This window comes from Eleutherodactylus coqui, chromosome 7 (genome assembly GCF_035609145.1).
Source record: "Eleutherodactylus coqui strain aEleCoq1 chromosome 7, aEleCoq1.hap1, whole genome shotgun sequence".
Lineage (NCBI taxonomy): Eukaryota > Metazoa > Chordata > Amphibia > Anura > Eleutherodactylidae > Eleutherodactylus > Eleutherodactylus coqui.
In genome coordinates, this window is record NC_089843.1 from 94,422,178 (window position 1) to 94,439,182 (window position 17,005).

General features: G+C 42.5%; 1 protein-coding gene and 1 long non-coding RNA gene across 6 annotated transcripts in view; one reads left to right on the forward strand and one right to left on the reverse strand.

Moving 5' to 3' along the window:
• The window catches only part of LOC136572641 (uncharacterized), a 72,891-nt gene that overhangs the window by 51,567 nt on the left and 4,319 nt on the right, over positions 1-17,005 (reverse strand). The gene's annotated exons all lie outside the window — the stretch shown is intronic.
• SLC7A2 (solute carrier family 7 member 2) overlaps positions 1-17,005 on the forward strand; it is a 110,460-nt gene that overhangs the window by 37,668 nt on the left and 55,787 nt on the right. The window contains exon 1 of one of the 5 annotated variants that reach the window (XM_066573398.1): positions 11,835-11,944. The exons of the other annotated variants lie outside the window; for them this stretch is intronic. The gene's annotated coding sequence lies outside the window, so the exon portion shown is untranslated. Of the gene's footprint in view, positions 1-11,834; positions 11,945-17,005 lie in introns of those variants that run through there. 5 annotated transcript variants of the gene reach the window in all.

Consider the following 17,005-nt stretch of genomic DNA (forward strand, 5'->3'; position numbering starts at 1 on the left):
AAATTAGTGGAGTCCCACACTTTAGACCTTCACTAGTCACTAAATGATGACATATCCTAGCAATGCACCATCACTTTATGAGTTGGAAACAACTCTTTACTAATACCTAAAAGTATGGAACAAGCCATGTGGAAGTTTTAATTGGTACAATTGTATTATGTCTCCACCACAAGTATGGGTGGAGACCTAATGATGGGCTGCATCCACCCACAAGCTGCGGATTTGCTGGCTGTAGCAAGGTCCTAGCAGCGTGGGGACTAAGGTTTGGCTTGGATGGAGGGTTAGGGTTAGTTTAAGTGTGAGGCTTAAATTATTAGCTGCGAATGGTCTCACATAGAAGCATTTACAGCTAATAATGTAATCCTAACACTTAAACTAACCCTAACCGCTGGAGTATTTAGTCCAAAACACTTTCCCCATGCTGTCCGCCCACGGTGTTCCTCGGGACCCCGCTGTTGGGAAGGAGGCTGCCTGCCACTGTGGAGGAGGCCATTTCCCCTGCTCTCCGCCAACGCTGTTCCTCCGGACCCTGCTATCGGGATACCGCCCACCTACCACTGTGGAGGAGCCCGCTCCTCGCTGTGTTCAAGTTAGGAGCAGTGCTAAGCACGGGGCGACGGGGACATGTCACAGCTGGCGGGGGACGTGGAGAGACACAGTGCGTGGCCGCCTTCAGTGGAGGCGTACTACCCCCAGCACGCACAGCTTATATGGCATTTGACGGAGCCGGGAGGGGGGAATGGAGAGTGGTTGCGGGGGTCACTGTCAGTGCTGGAGCTGGGAGGGGAGAATGGAGAGTGGCTGCGGGGGGCACTGTCATTGCACAGGGATAAATCCAGACAGGACATCCACACAGACCATCAGCCAATCAGAAGCTAGGCTTGTAACAGGGGGTGTCAACTCCAGCTAAGGCTGGTCAGCCCCTAGCTTCTGGTGTCGAAAAGATATACCAGTACCATTTTGATCAACTGAGGTCCACGTTTTAGGACCTCCACCAATCAATGTGGAGTCAGAAGTGATACGCTATGCACTGTACTTCTTGGGTCATAGTGATTCTTAAACTTGATTATTACACAATTGTAATATCCTAATATGTTCCAACTACCCAAATCTCTCCTGATCGTACAGTAGTAGTGAAACTTAAAATTCTCAGCTGTCTTTAATGGAGCCTATATTCTGTCTATAGAGTACAGGAGCTATCGTAATGGCCAGCAGGTCCCAGTGTTCATAGTTTTGTCATCCTTTTTCACATACACTTCAACTGTGATTATTGTATTTGGTCCCACCATTTGGTTTTCCATATAGTCGTAGGGACAATTACAACCCTAACTTTGATCACTATTGAATTGTAGCAAAGCCTGCACATACCAAGTTGACATTGTAGCTACCCTTTAAAAGTGTGCATAACATCCCTGATATCGAACAACAAAGATTTTCTTTTAGACGGCTTTCATACTAGTGTGGTGCTGGGCTAATTTCCCATGGCCTGTACAAAAAACTTTATTGAAATGTTGTTTACTGGGAAATATTTTTATTAAACACGCTAAGAATAGCGGAGGCTTTGAAAAATTTTGGCAATGTCTATAAAAGTTGGACAGAGGGGAAACATGCAAAGGAACCTCCACGTTGGTTTTCCCTGAGTATTTATGTGCATTCGAAATAGCTGACACATTTGCATTATAACTATTATTCCTAGTGTCACTGACTTATTTTCCTAAGAGCCTGGATAATTATATCTACAGATTGCAGTCTCCGTCTTGGGATGGGCTTTCTACTAGTAAAATCATAAGCTCAGTATGAACTTACATATTATTATCCCTCTCTTGTGAATTGTGCATAACTTATCTCACGTTTCGCCTACAAACAAAATAAACTTGATGGTCATCGGGTCACATGGTCGATTTCCACTTGCGAGTTTCTGTACAAGTGACAAGCGTACCTTTCCCACAGTACACATGTCTAGACTAATATGCATTTACTAAAGCTGATAGAAAGCTGACATCCAGACAAATTAGTTCCATGATCATGAGCCAAACCATTCTAAAGATTTATCCAAATAATCACAGTAGCCAGCTCACTTCCAGTTTAATACACCTCTTAATCTCCCAGTGAACTCCCTTTTGAACAAAGTTTCAGACCATCAACTGTGTTTCGGAAACTGTGCAGTTTCTTTTGAGGTTAAAGTAATGGCACCATATTGTATGTATACACACATTTCTTCCGGCCACTGCACCCACTTACTTACAAAATACGCCACTTCTCTGTTCGTCCTTTGTCATATTCACCAGAGTTTTCTTTAGACATGGCTTTCAGGTTTGACTTTTCATCCATTTTTATGAGGAAATATTTTAGGTTCTTATATATATATATATATATATATATATATATATATATATATATATATATATATATATATATATATATATATATATATATTAGGTTTTATTTGAGAATAGCATTCATTTATTAGATATTATAAAGGTCCTGTCATCCAAAAATGATATTATGTAATGTAATCTTATAAGATCTTTTACACATCTTTACTATACAGTAAATACCCTGATTTAAAAGCATGCAGAATGGGGCAATAATCTAAAGCTTTGCTAATCTCCATGATTTTGGTTGCAGTATTTCTTTAAATATATTGCAGTAGGGATGATAAGAAAAAAATAAGAAAGCAGGGAAAGAGTTAAAGCTGTCCAAAGACAGGAAAAAAATTGCCCTTCTTCTTCATTTGCTCCCCCTTCCTTAGTGAGGTGAGTCTCTGGAGGTGTCCAGCATCTGCTTCCCAGTCCTTTGTCGATAGCAGAGCCAAAATCTGAGAAGTCAAATGCAATCACCTCCATCCATACAGCTGTGCAAAAAGATGCAGCTGTTGGCATATTCCTCCAGTCTCTGACAGGCACCAATTCACTAGAGTCACAGCAGGCCGCAAAACTTGGAAAGTTCTAGAATTACAGTAGAAAGTGTCATCACTGCCGGCCTGACTTGTGAGGATCCTCCCCCACACACAAGTAGCTTTCTTTTATGTCAGAACACTAATAAACTTACTATCCAAAAACTACTGAGAATTAGCGGAGCCAATATTTCAATAGGAAACTAGGGTAGTGATGTATATAAGCATAAACCACTTGCAGAGTGCTACTCCTTAGCATTAGCCTTGTTTTCAATGAAGTTTGCAATACACATACGTCTTGTAAGTATTGTCAGATACCTAGATGTAGTTCTCTTTTTCGTTCATTCCAAGGGTTCTCGTTGCAGTTTCTAAGGCGGGTTGCTGTTTGTAGGTTTGCCTCATTGAATTAGGCTAAATCTGCATGTGGACACATTGTGTTTCAAAATACAAATCCCCCAACTGCAGTTGGATTCAGAGACAGAGCAAATGTGGCACAAACTATTATAGTCTCTAGTTGGCAGCCGATGTAGCGGTACAGTCACTTTAACTTGGCACACAGTTTCAGAATGCTGCAACACAAACGTTTTGGCATGCTGAATCTACTCTTTGGCAGGACTGTGTCAGCTTGCTGGTCCTTGCAGAATCAAGTCACAGTCTCTTTAAATATTCACAGGCTCGATGTTCATCACCCCCCTTTTATATAATCACAGTCTCTCTGTATACTCAAGCTCTTTGGCTATCAACAGTCTCTTTCATTATTAGGCAGGCCTGTTTTAACTCTTTGGACACTTAATATGTCTCTAAGGCCGCCTGCACACGAGCGGAAATCCCGCCGCGGGATTTCCCGCGGGATTTCCGCCGCTGAAAGTTTGCATAGGAGTGCATTAATATACGCACTCCTATGCAGACGGCCGCGGTTTGGCCGCGCGAAATCTCGCGCGGCAAACAAACCGCGGCATGTCCTAATTTTCTGCGGGGCACGCACTCACCCGGCCGCCGGCTCCGGTCTGCGCATGCGCCGGCTGCGCGGCAGCCGGCACATGAAAGAGCCGGGGCCGCCAGGCGCGGGTGAGTACGCGCTCGTCCCTGCAGGCGCTCGGGTCGGATCGCGCGGCGAGAATTCTCGCTGCCGGATCCGACCCGCTCGTCTGCAGGCGGCCTTAATGGTATACTCTTACAGTTCTTATGGTGCAAAGTAATTGCAGGCACAGCTCCCATTGATTTTAGTGAGAACTGCTCCTGCAATTATAAGTGCCCGGCCACTACAGAGAGGTCGGGGCAGCGCTTCTGCTCCGACCCCAGCGTATCTTGGCACTGACAGCGGGTGTTGCCTGAAAAGCCTTTTTAAGTTTGAAATTTGTTAAATCAGGTAGCTTCGCACTGCTCATGTGGATGTATAGGATGTGAGGCATGAAGTTTGTTGTAAAGGGCGGGAAACAGATAATTAGCCCAGCACAACACTTATGAAAGCCCTCTAAAGGAAAACATTTGTTGCCCATAGCAACCAATCATAGCACAGCTTTTATTTTAGTATAAAGGTGGCATGCATATGTAAAAGGGAGCAAGAGGCAGCATATCTAAAGGGGTCAGAAGTGGTGTAGTATCTAAAGGGGAAAATTGGGGGATTATTACTAAAAGGGGGCAAGAGGCAGAATTTTTAAAGTGATCAGAAATGGTATTATATCTAAAACGGCAAAAAGGGGCATCATATCCCCATAAATGTCAATTATTTTTACCCCAACAAACAGCAGCATCTATAACATTTCCCAATAATCATTTGCTTTTTTTTTCTGAACAAACATAAGCATTTTCTAGCCGTTATCTTACATAGTAGTAACATAGTATGTTAGGCTAAATGATAACAATGTTCATCTAGTTCAGCCTGTTTCATCCACCCCCCTCACCACCCCAGTGGTACAACCCCTGTCTCAATAGTGTCCCTAAATATAAGAAATAGTTGTCTATCACGTTACTTAGCTCCCTTAGAACCCTTGGGTGTATTCCATCTGGGCCCGGCGATTTATCGATTTTAGTCCTTTGTAACCAGCTCTGCACTTCCTCCTGTGTTAGACAGGTGATATTTAAAGGGGTTGTCCCGAGGCAGCAAGTGGGTCTGTACACTTCTGCATGGCCATAATAATGCACTTTGTAATGTACATTGTGCATTAATTATGAGCCATGCAGAAGTTATAAAAAGTTTTATACTTACCTGTTCCGTTGCTGGCGTCCTCGTCTCCATGGTGCCGACTAATTTTCGCCCTCCGATGGCCAAATTAGCCGCGCTTGCGCAGTCCGGGTCTTCTGCAGTCTTCTATGGGGCTCCGTGTAGCTCCGTGTAGCTCCGCCCCGTCACGTGCCGATTCCAGCCAATCAGGAGGCTGGAATCGGCAGTGGACCGCACAGAAGAGCTGCGGTCCACGGAGGAAGAGGCCATCTTCAGCGGTGAGTAGAGAAGTCACCGGAGCGCGGGGATTCAGGTAAGCGCTCCGGTGAGCTTTCTTTACCTCCCTGCATCGGGGTTGTCTCGCGCCGAACGGGGGGGGGGTTGAAAAAAAAAAAAACCCGTTTCGGCGCGGGACAACCCCTTTAATGAGGGGTTCATGTTATTTCCCTGCATCTCGTGTGACATTTCTTTTTCATTCATGAGTACACTTGAAAAAAAGCTATTCAATAGATACACCTTCCCCTCATCGTCTTCTATGGTTTCTCCTGCACTATTTGTTAAAGGGCCAGTGCTTTCAGTGCAAATCCTTCTACTGTTTATATAATCGAAGAACAGTTTAGGGTTGTTTTTGCTCTCTTTGGCGATCAGTCTTTCTGCCTCCTCCTTGGCAGTTTTGATCTTTTCCTTACATATTTTGTTTTTTTTCCCTGTATGATTTTAGCGCTTCTTCACTGCAATCAGCAGCATCTCTACAACTACATACTAACAACTATAGCACTTTGCCAACTGCAATAGATAGCTTCATCACCCTCACATATGAATATATAAAACGTATAAAAATGACATTCCTTTTGAAAGTTCCAATGAGTGCCATTCATTGCCTAAGAGTTTATCTCTTCTCCCCATTATTTGGCAGGCGATATGCACGTAACCATGCGCAATATTACATAAACCGTGTCTTGTTTACAGTCGGTGGTTTCATGCCCAGGTTCTATTAGTGTTGCAATTATGATTGAATTCACGTCACAGGTGGCATTGCCCTCCAAAACTGATGATGGAAAAGAGCTTTGTTGATCTGAGCCCTTATACTTGAGTAACAGATTGAATTGTACTTTTTGCACACTCAGGGCACATTCATTTGCGCGCAGCAAACTAACACACCCCAATTTAAATGGCTATTTAGCCTAATGAGTTCCAGATGTGTTCTTTTTTTCACGGAATTGCGCAGCGTATTGTGCATACTGCATGCACATTTGTGCACCCTCCTATAGACTTCTATGGGGACCTTTGGTGCGCAAATGCGCAAATGCGCAAAAGAGCAGGTCCGATAGTTCTTGTGCACATAGGAAAAATCAGGAAATGTGAACAAACCCATTAGAATCAATGGGTTCTCTCTCTGTGTATTGTGTGCGTAAATTTTAAACGTACGCAAATGGGCTCATGTGAAGGAGCCTTACTTTTGCAAAAACACTTGGCAGATGTATCATAGTTCACAGCTATCTTCTCTATTCTGCTGACTGCAGAACTACAGTAAAAGCTTACAGTATTCTATGTAAACTTAAAGGAGTACTCCCACCTTATAAAGTCATGATGGCATAGCTCTAGAATATGGCATTACTTTATGATGGGGTGGAGACCTATTGGACCACTGCTAATCCTGAGAATGAAAGGAACAAGGTGCTGCTTTAGTGCTATGTCCCTTTCAAAATGTTCCCCGCACAGTGATGCTCCTGGGCTGCGGCCCCTTTAAACAGATGATTGTCAGGGGGTACCAAAGGTCAGACCCACATTGATCTGATGTTGATGACATATTCTAAGGATTAGAATTTTGTAATCTCAGAATACCGAACTAAAGGGGTTGTACCAAGATTTCAAGTTATCCCTTATCCATAGGATAAGGGTTAACATGCTGATTGATGGGGTTCTCACTCGGGTATCTCAGAAGCCCCATTGAAAGTAAATGGAGCACTGGTGCCAGGACTCCATTCAGTCTCCTTCTCACTGCGGGGGTTTCATTAACCGTGCAGTGAGGAGGGTGAGGGACACGGGACCCCGGATCTCGAGATCAACAGGGGTATCAGCAGTGAGATCCCAACTGATCAGCAAGTTATCCCCTATCCATAGAATAGGGAATAACTTGCAATCTTGGTACAACCTCTTTAGGTTGTTAGATATGTGTTTACCAACATGCTTGTTGACTGTTTCCAAAACAAAATGTCTGTTGACTGTTTCCATATAATACAGAATTTAACTGAGGATCAGTAGTAGATGTAATGTACATATAAAGTTACTCAACTGTTTATGTAGGTTAATGCCATCTAGATATATGCTTTAGAGGCTTTGGCTGCTTTGGAATATAGCTTTTTTAGGGCTCAGTCACACGGGCGTTTTAACGTCTGAATATTCGCGCATTAAAAAAGATCGGACTATATAGAACCAATGCTTTCCAATGGCAGCGGTCACATGTGTGAATTTTACATGTGCAAAAATGTCTGTGGCGAAAATTACAGGACACTATTTGTGAAAACGCAGGTAACTGCGGTATCAGTGTTTTTTAATGTAAAACCCCTTGATGTTGGTGTTTCACCTTGTGCTCAATGGGGCCGGTGGCAGCAGCGCCGACCCCATTGAGAGCATACAGTGAAGATCGCGATCCTCTGGCACGGCTGTGACAGCTGTGGCAGAGGAGCGCAATGTTCTCCCATTGAATTCAATGGAGCCGGCGCTACAGCCAGCTCCATTAAAAGCAATGGGCTGCCGGCAAGCCCTGCAGTGATTTTTGGGGAAGGGCTTTAAATATAAGCCCTTCACTGAAGATCATCCCTAAAATGTGTAAAAAAATAAAAAAATAGATATACTCGCCTCTCTGCAGCTGCCGGGGCTCAGGCGTGTCTAGCCGGGTCTTCCCTTGAACTGCTATGAAGAGCTTTCACCAGCAGGGATTTAAATCCCCACCTACTGAAAGGGCTGCTTCTGATTGACTGAGCACTCTGACCAATCAGAGGCAGCTCTCAGCTATTCATTGAATTCAGCTGTTGATCGAGTGCAGGGACCAATCACAGGCAGCTCTCAGCTGTCATTTAATAGCTGAGAGCTGCCTCTGATGGGTTAGCTGTAGCGCCGGCTCCATTGAATTCAATGGGAAAAGATTGTGGTCCTCTGCCACAGCTGTAACCTCATTAAGCGGCGTGCTACTGCCGTCAGCCTCAACAATCAGCTGTGGTCTGTGGGGTAATTCAGCAGCAAGTGTTCATTGAAATTACCAGATATACATATACATTTTCTAGCTAATAGAGGAGAGTCCTCAAAAAGTGTTAGGACTCCCTGAAGAGTTTATCTAACTCAGACACCGTATTATAAGCGTATAAATGTTCTGCAGGAAGATGGGGAGTGCAGTCATTAGCCAGCGATAGAAGTATTGAATAAGAACTAGTGTTGTCGGCAGGGATTGGATGCTTGTATGAGCAGTTCTGCATTATAAGGCGCCCATATACAATACATGAGGTAGAATAACATTATAAATTTATATCATCTACTTATAGAACCATATGTGTGACATCAGTAACAGATCCCATAGCAGATCTCTGGGATCTTGGGCTTTATGTTTTAACATGTAGGTTTTTCTTTGGTGAATCTCCATGAAGATATAGTAATATCCAAAAGTGTAGCTAAAGATTACAAGTTTACAGTGTGGCGAGGGGTGCCCTAGTAGCTGAAGAGCTGGGTCACAACAGTGACCCCTATAGCTATACCACTGGTGATATCCTCTCCTACTATAGGCAGTCAGGAAAGCTACAGGGTGTTTGAAAAGGCCTGGCTGCCTTAGTATAACTGGTTTCGTCTTCTGTCATTTATAGGTCAAAATTCTGTGCTAATTAATTTCTTCATATATCTTTAGGGTGCTTTCACACTTGGCAGAATATTCCGCACCAAAGTCTGCACGTTTAACATTCAGGTTTTGACACAGAATTGCTGTGGATTTGCAAATGGTAAAATCCACAACAAATCCTTGTCAAAGTCCACACGTTAGAATATTCTGTCACGCAGAAGGGGGAACACGAGGCAAATAGAGGCTGGGACGATCTTCCCTCTTAGGTTTACCTGGCCAGATAATCTTCTTCCTCTGTATGGCAGAGTCTTGTGAAGCTACATGAATCATCCTCCGCCTGTTTCTGTCGCCTCCTCTCTGATGTCCCAAGTTGACAATGTCATCCCATTGGTGCCCCCACAACACAATTGCTTAGTTCTGCTATTGTATTTATGTTATGAGTTTTATTATGGCATGGTATCTGTATACTGAAGATGGTTCTGGTGCTGTATTTATGTTATGAGCTTGGTTCCGATACTGTGTTTATGTTATGAGCTTGGTTTGGATACTGTGTTTATGTTATGAGCTTTCTTCTGATATTGTAAATATTTATTGAGCTGTCCTGGTGTGGGTATTCTGGGTATTGTTGTCTTTCTTATGGAGGGGTGCCAAAATATTTCCACACATGGTGCCATCTAACTAAAGGCCAGTACTGCTGCCATGTGTGAAACCCCCCCTTTTTGGAAAAGTCAGAAATACTGTCCAAAAGTGTCTAAAAATGGATAGAAAATGTGGCGCAAAGCATGTAAGACAGTTGACTGTTGTATTTCAAATAGTAAATAAGCCACATTGTTCCAATAGCCTTCTAGCTTGTCCAAGTGATCATTAGCAAACTGCAAATTGGCAGCAATATTCTCTTTGGAGAGCTTTCTCCTTGAAATCCTGCCTTATTGTTTAGTGTCCTCGTGATTGTGGGGTCATGAACATTAAGGCCACTCTCACACATGGACGGAGCAAAGCACCGCAATTTCACCTTAGTGTTTGGGCGCAGCATGTTTTAGTACACCCCATCGTAGCGCACCGCTGAAAAATAGAGCAGACAGCACTCAAAAATTGTGGTGCTGTAAAGCACCATCCAGCACCGCAATCAAATGCATGTCTACAAGGCCCTATTGAAATGGGGCCATTATACCACGATTACTGGGGTGTTCAAAACACTGCGGTAATAGCTGTAAAAAGCGCCTGCGTGAGAGCAGCCTAAGATTAGCAAATGTCAAAAATGGCCTTCAATTGCTTAGATGTTTCCTTGGGTTCTTTTGTGACCTTGCGGACTATTATATGTCTTGTTCTAGGTGTGATCTTTGTTGGTCAACCCCTCCTGGGGAGGACAATAATGGTCTTGAACTGCCTCAATTTTTACACAATATGTTGGACTGTGGATTGGTGGATTCAAAACTCTTTTAGACATGGTTTTGTAGCCCTTTTCAGCATGAAGAGCTACAACAACTCTTCTTCTGATGTTCTCACAAATCTCAACTGTTCGAGCCATTGACACGCTTACACAAACATGTTGTGAAAATCAGACTTTGATAGATCGCTGCTCTTTAAATAAAACAGGTTGCCCACTCACACCTGAGAGCCATCCCATTGATTGAAAAGAAAACCCTTGACTCAAATTTCACCTTCAAATTATTTGTTAATCCCAAATTTTCACATACTCAATAAGTACACTCATTGATAAAAAAAAAAAATCAAGCACCTAGAAGGAATTGTGGTATATATTGATATAAGTGATTACAATATCAGAGCTAAAGAATCATTTCTTGTGAAAACTGAACACTTGAAGGGAGGCCCTAGTACCCTGCTGAGTCATCTCTAGCTTGGATACAAGATGTGATACAGGTGGGCGTGGAGGCATACAGGTTCTGTATGGTATCCTGCGGCATATTAGTCCACATTTGCTGCACCTGAGGCTCTAAATTGTGCAATCATAGGGTGTTGAAATTAGCATCTCACATGATCCCACACATGTTCTATTGCTGATAAATCTGCCGACCCAGCAGGCCATGGAAGTGTGGCAATGTTGTGGAGGCATTCCTGTGACACCCTTCCCGTTTGTGGCCAAGCATTATCCTTCTGGAAAACGCCTCTTGGAAGCGCTGCCATGAGAGGCAACATATGAGCGGTTATTGTTCCTCGTACCATTACTAGGGGTGACTGACTGTCATATCAGATGTCCCCCAAATAATCAGACCAGCAGTCAGGGCAGTGTGTTGCTCCACAGTAAAGGCAAGGTTGAGGTGCTCACCCCAAGGTCTCCAGACACAAACTAATCACAACCCAAGTCCAATCATTTGCATATCTGCCTGAGATGTAATTGAATGCCGGGTTTTGCAGCAAAATGACAACTCCTTCTAGGTGTTTCATTTTTTTGGCGAAGAGTGCAAATGATTTTGACTCATTTGTTTCACTTTATCTACTTTTAGGACTTGTGTAAAAATCTGATGGAGTTGTAGGTTAAATATAAGCAGAAATATGGAAAATTCTGAAGGGTTCACAAACGTTTAAGTTTTACTGTACAAATAATTGCAGTAATAGTAAATTATATATACTGGAATAATTAATAAGGTGATTTTTCTGTATGGTAATAAAATCCATGCCCTAAGCATACTTTAATAGTATATCTTCATGACTAGCTATAGCTAACTTGTCAGAAGAAGGAGATAATTAAATCAGACTCTTATTAAATCAGGCAATAATTGAAAATCATCTGCTTGATGTTGCGTAAGGGAATATTTTAAATAACTCTTCCTGTAGTGTAGTATTGGTCAGCAAATCACAGCCGGGAAAGCTTGGAGCGAGGAGTGCTCTTGCTTTTTTTTTTCTTCACTCACTACGTCTCAAAGAGAGCCATCCTACTCCACATGGCTTATTCTGTGCTGAGCCGAGGATCTCACTAGACTGGATACAACCCCAGGGTAGAAGTTACACTGCTCTTTTCCTTTCTCTGCAAACTTCTAGGATTTTGTAACATCAGAAGACTGATTTGGAGACACTCATCAGAGCCTTTATTTGGGTGAGTATCATCTTATACAGTATCTCTATGCAGGTATCAGCATTACATGGATACAATTTAAATATACATTATCTTAATACTAAGAACATTTTTAGATTCTTGACAGTTTGGTGTCGTTTTCACTTTTTCGATTGAAGAAAATGAAACTTTCTGGCAACAATTAATAGATTTTTCTCGCTTTTTTTCTGAATGAACAAGCTGTAGCAGTGGATGACTGACATTGTGTGAGATGGACGGAACATTTATTGCCTTTCATTTACTAGCAGAAGATTTGACATTTCAGTAAAAAGTGCATAATTTGAAAGTCTTATCAGATGATAGAAACTTTTTATATAAATAGTTTACAAATAATGACTTATACATCTGGATGAAGCATAATATATAGCAGTTATGTGACTTGATTGTATGTAAATCTGTTGCAATGAATACTGCATGTCTATAGGCTGGAGCAGGTTGTAGGATAGCGGATTGTTGAGGTAACACAGGTGAGTAATACTTAAAATACTTGCAGCAGGTGAAAAAAACTATTTCCATAAGTTTCTATTCAGTTCTATTTGTTGTTCTTTGTCAACAAAAAGTCACGTCCATCATTGTGGAACATACAGGAGTCATTTTGCATCCTTTTCCAGATAGTATTGCTGCTTACGTCAAACATCTGAGAGCTTTACATCAGGCAAAAAAGCTTCAAAAAAATCCATTTTCTTATACATGATCCCGCAAATACTTCTATTTACAACATGTATTGCATATAGCATTTGCCATAATTATCTTTCTCATAGTAGCCCCGCCAAAGTGGAGCTTACAATCTAATCTCACTGCATCAGCCGCATACACAGTAAGATCAGATCTCATGGAAATGATCTCTGGCATAGTTTGTTGAAGTGGGCAAAAAAAAAGGACCCATCTGGGTTAAACCAATGCAAAGTCTAGGTAGATGCTGACTGTATTGGGAACTTGTGGCCACCATGTATTATTTTGGCCTGTTTTGGGCTTGGTATGGACAAGCACCAACACATGGATGGAGTAAAGTCTAGTGTCTGCACATTTTAGTTTTTGTGGTAGAAGATGTGTCCTATAATTTGTTGGTTGATTGGAATGTTAATAATGGATGTGCAACAGAAGTTGATGGAGAATAGAGAACCTCTATATCATAAGGAAAGAGTTAATCGAGGAAATAAAGAATTCAGTCAGATAAATCTTCTGCTCATCTCTGAAAGAGTTGAGGGTCAAGTTTTGTTTGTTTAAGTGACTTTTTTGTCCACCCACTTCACTTTCATGATAACATTGGTGAATTTTTAACTGGAGTGACAGCTTTCCAACCGTGTGCGCCTTGTGACAGCAGTGACATATGTGCTTGTCTCGTTTCATCCTGTTCTTGTAACACTAATGTTTTAAGCATTGCTCCACTAGGTTATGTAACTAACTTTGTATGTGTAGTTTGACCTCTGCAGTATTGCATCTAGTAGTAGTGATAGTAGTTAATCTCAGCTATGGTTATTTCACATGGGGTAGTAATGGGGCTTCAGAGAGTCTCACCATTACAGTTACATGTGAATGTTTCCTTAAAGTGGTTTTCCTATGATTGAAAGTTATCCCCTAACCATAGGATGGGGTATAACGGTCTAATCAGTGGTGTCCGACAGCATCTCCAATAATTTGGGAGTACAAGGGTCCCCCATTCCCGTTAGTCGAAGGTGGACCCAACAGTTGCACCCTACCAATCATAAGAACAGGGGACCTGTGTAGTCCTGAAAGAGCATAGTGACAGAAGAGCACGAGGAGAAACAGCAGGCGTGACAGCATCAATGGTGCAACAATAACTCTTCTTTATTCCTTTGAGACGACAGAAAATACGACATTTTGACTACATAAGTCTTTGTCAAGTATAAACACCAACACAGACCCCAACACCTTTATACCCTCCATACAAATAAAATACATGAATCACAGATAGCAGGGCATGGGTGACACCCCGCAGAGGGTTGACACCCATACACAGGTGCTCCCACCTGTAATAAAAGCAGCGGTGATAGATAATAAACAATCTCCATAAGCAACCAGGAAGATGTGCTGTACCATGTTCAAAGCAACTGGTGTGCAGATGTCCACTAAGAGCTTGCGTAGAGTTTACTTACTTCTTATCAGAGCTCTCCGTATGAGTGCCTTAACCGTGCATGCGCAGTATCCGTCATTCTCACGCGAGAAAAGGAGCAAAGCTTAGTTGTCAATGGATGACCAACGCATCCATACTAGAGCACTCGCAAATACAAGGACACCACCTGATGACAGGTGGGAGCACCTGTGTATGGGTGTCAACCCTCTGTGGGGTGTCATCCATGCCCAGCTATCATGTATTTTATTTGTATAGAGGGTATAAAGGTGTTGGGGTTTGTGTTGGTGTTTATGCTTGACAAAGACTTATGTAGTTGAAACGTTGAATTTTCTGTTGTCTGGGAGGAAGAACGAAGCGTTATTGTTGCACCGTTAATGCTGTCACTCCTGCTCTTTCTGCTATGTTCCTTGAGCTGTTTGGATGAAGCTCATCCTTGTGACTTTGCATATTAACTGCCTGGCTGAACTCAGCTTTAGAGATTGTGCTGCTGGCACTCCAACTCTTTTGTACAGAAGAGCATGAGCACTGCCACTCCATTCACTTCAGTGGGGCTCCTGGAGATAGTTGTGTGCTTGAACTCCGCTATCTGCGGCAGTGCGCATGCTCAACCTTCGCTTCATTCATTTCAGATTATATGGGACCCTTCATCTCATGATTGGTGGGTTTCCCAACTGTTGTATCCCTAGTGATCAGATAGTTTTCCCACGAAGTGGTATAACTTTCAATCTATGGGAAAATTTGTTTAAGACTAGGTGCACACTAGCGTATTTTGGGGCTGTGTGCTGTCTGTGGTATTACATGGACAGCCCATGGCCCCATTAAGGCCTATAAAGCCATACCAATTTACTTTTTTTTACTCGAAACCATAGTCCACATGAAAAAAGTCATAGCATGTCCCTTACTTGTCCGTTTCACAGATGAGCAGTAGGAAATGTCTATGCATATTGGACAACATATGGACTGATGCTTTTGTGCTGTTCCATGCAAGCTGCACCCGAGTTTCTGAGACACCACTTGCAATTATGGTTAGTGTGCATCTAGGCTTCATATCATATTTTATTCCCACATCCATGGGGCAACTAACCATTTGATCTGTTGTGTTATAATCATGGCCAATGAGCACTGCTTGCTTATCAGGAATAAACTGGAGTAATGTGGTAATGCAACATTAAAATGTACATTTGCTGTTACAACAACAATAATGACCATAGTGGATGAAGGGTAATGAATATGGGATCATCCCTCTCACTAGGTCTTCAGTCTTCAAATCTGGGATTTACAAACTTAGTTTTTTGCTGATGCATAATTGACAGCTGACCTCACCATCTTTATAGGAAGTATGTCTATATTCTGTGCTATAGGGCGGCATTTGGATTTCATGCTATTTTAGCAACTGGCTCATCTTGACCCACATTTAAGGGGGAATAAGCCTGATATGAATGTTTGCCCATATAAATGTATCCACTGTTAATGTATATATGCAGTTCAATGTATGAGTTAATGCTGTAATATTAACGGTTGTCACTAGGGGCTACTGGCAGGACAGGAAGTGAGGCCGTGTGTAGCTGATGGCACAAAGCATACAAAGGTCCCAAATATGTGGGGAGAGGCATGGATCAGTTCCCATATAAAGGGGCCTGACAGAAGGGGGAACATCAGATGAGTCTGCAAAGAATGCTGCTAAGAGACATGCTAGTAATGAAGTACGTGCAGCAGGCTTCAACTGAGCTCCTGTGAGACATTCTTAATTTTGGGCAAACCATAGGCAAGAGTAGCAGCTTCACCTTGCTTTTAGCTACACCTTTCAGATCTTTAAGCAAACTGTTGCTAAGGCAGTGTGGGCAGAGCATGCTATCAGCTCTCAGAGGAGTCAAGTAAGGGGAGGGGAAATTACTGTGAGAGTTGTTAGCACATAGGAAAGTCAAAGTGGGTTTGGACTGTGGGAGGCCTCAACCCTAGAAAAGTTTGGTCTAGGAGAGGTTGTGTGTGACCCCAACCTGGAAGGTTTTGGTGGCCAGCACATGACAAAGATTGGCTACATTGTTGTTTGTAATGTGGCTTGGATAGCCTAGACCTATGGAATAGTAGAGTTGGAGGGGTTAGTGCTGGGGCTCTTGGGATTTGATCCAGGTGTGTGAATGTGTTCCTCCTTTCACAATATTGGTAAAGTTATAAGTTATTTAAAGTACCTTTACATGGGGCAATTATCGCCCGAATTCTCGATCAAAACAGCGGATTTAGTTGATAATCATCCCATGTACATGAAGTCACCAATAGGACACTGAGCAAGAATTGGCTCACCTGTTGGAGTCTCTTGGTTTTTAGCAGAACTAAAAACAAAGCGACTATCAGGCTGTGAATGGGCGTGGGCAGCCAGAAAGATCCCGACCCACTCTGCCTCCATTCACTTGAAAGACTATAGCTCCTGTGCAGGAGTGATAATGATAGCATGTGGAAAGGCTGTCTGGTTCTTGTGCGCCCGGCAGTCGTCCCATGTAAAGGTACCCTTAATCTCTGCTCAGTTGTAGTGGTCAATGTGACAATAAAACTAACCGGTATTCTCTGTGAAGCTAACTTTAACCAGACCTCAGGCTGCATACGCACGGGCTACAAAATCTTGCTAGAAAACATCGCTCATGTGAAAGAACCCATTGGAAGCCATGGGCTTCACATTGTAGTGATGATTTTGTAGGCCGTGTGGATGAAGCCTAAGTTGGAGTTTTTTTCGTGTGAAAGTTATTATGTGTGAAAAACTAATGAAACAAAGTGCTATAATGTTCAAGTGTTCGATACCGCCAAGTGTTATTAGCAACAAACAATTGCCGCCCAGAATGGATTGCAACCTCTAAGCATAGCATGTCTTACTAAAGTGAACTTAACTAACAAGCATAATGTTCCACTTTACCCGTTTGTAACCATCCAGAATCTGTGCCACTGACATGCAAAAA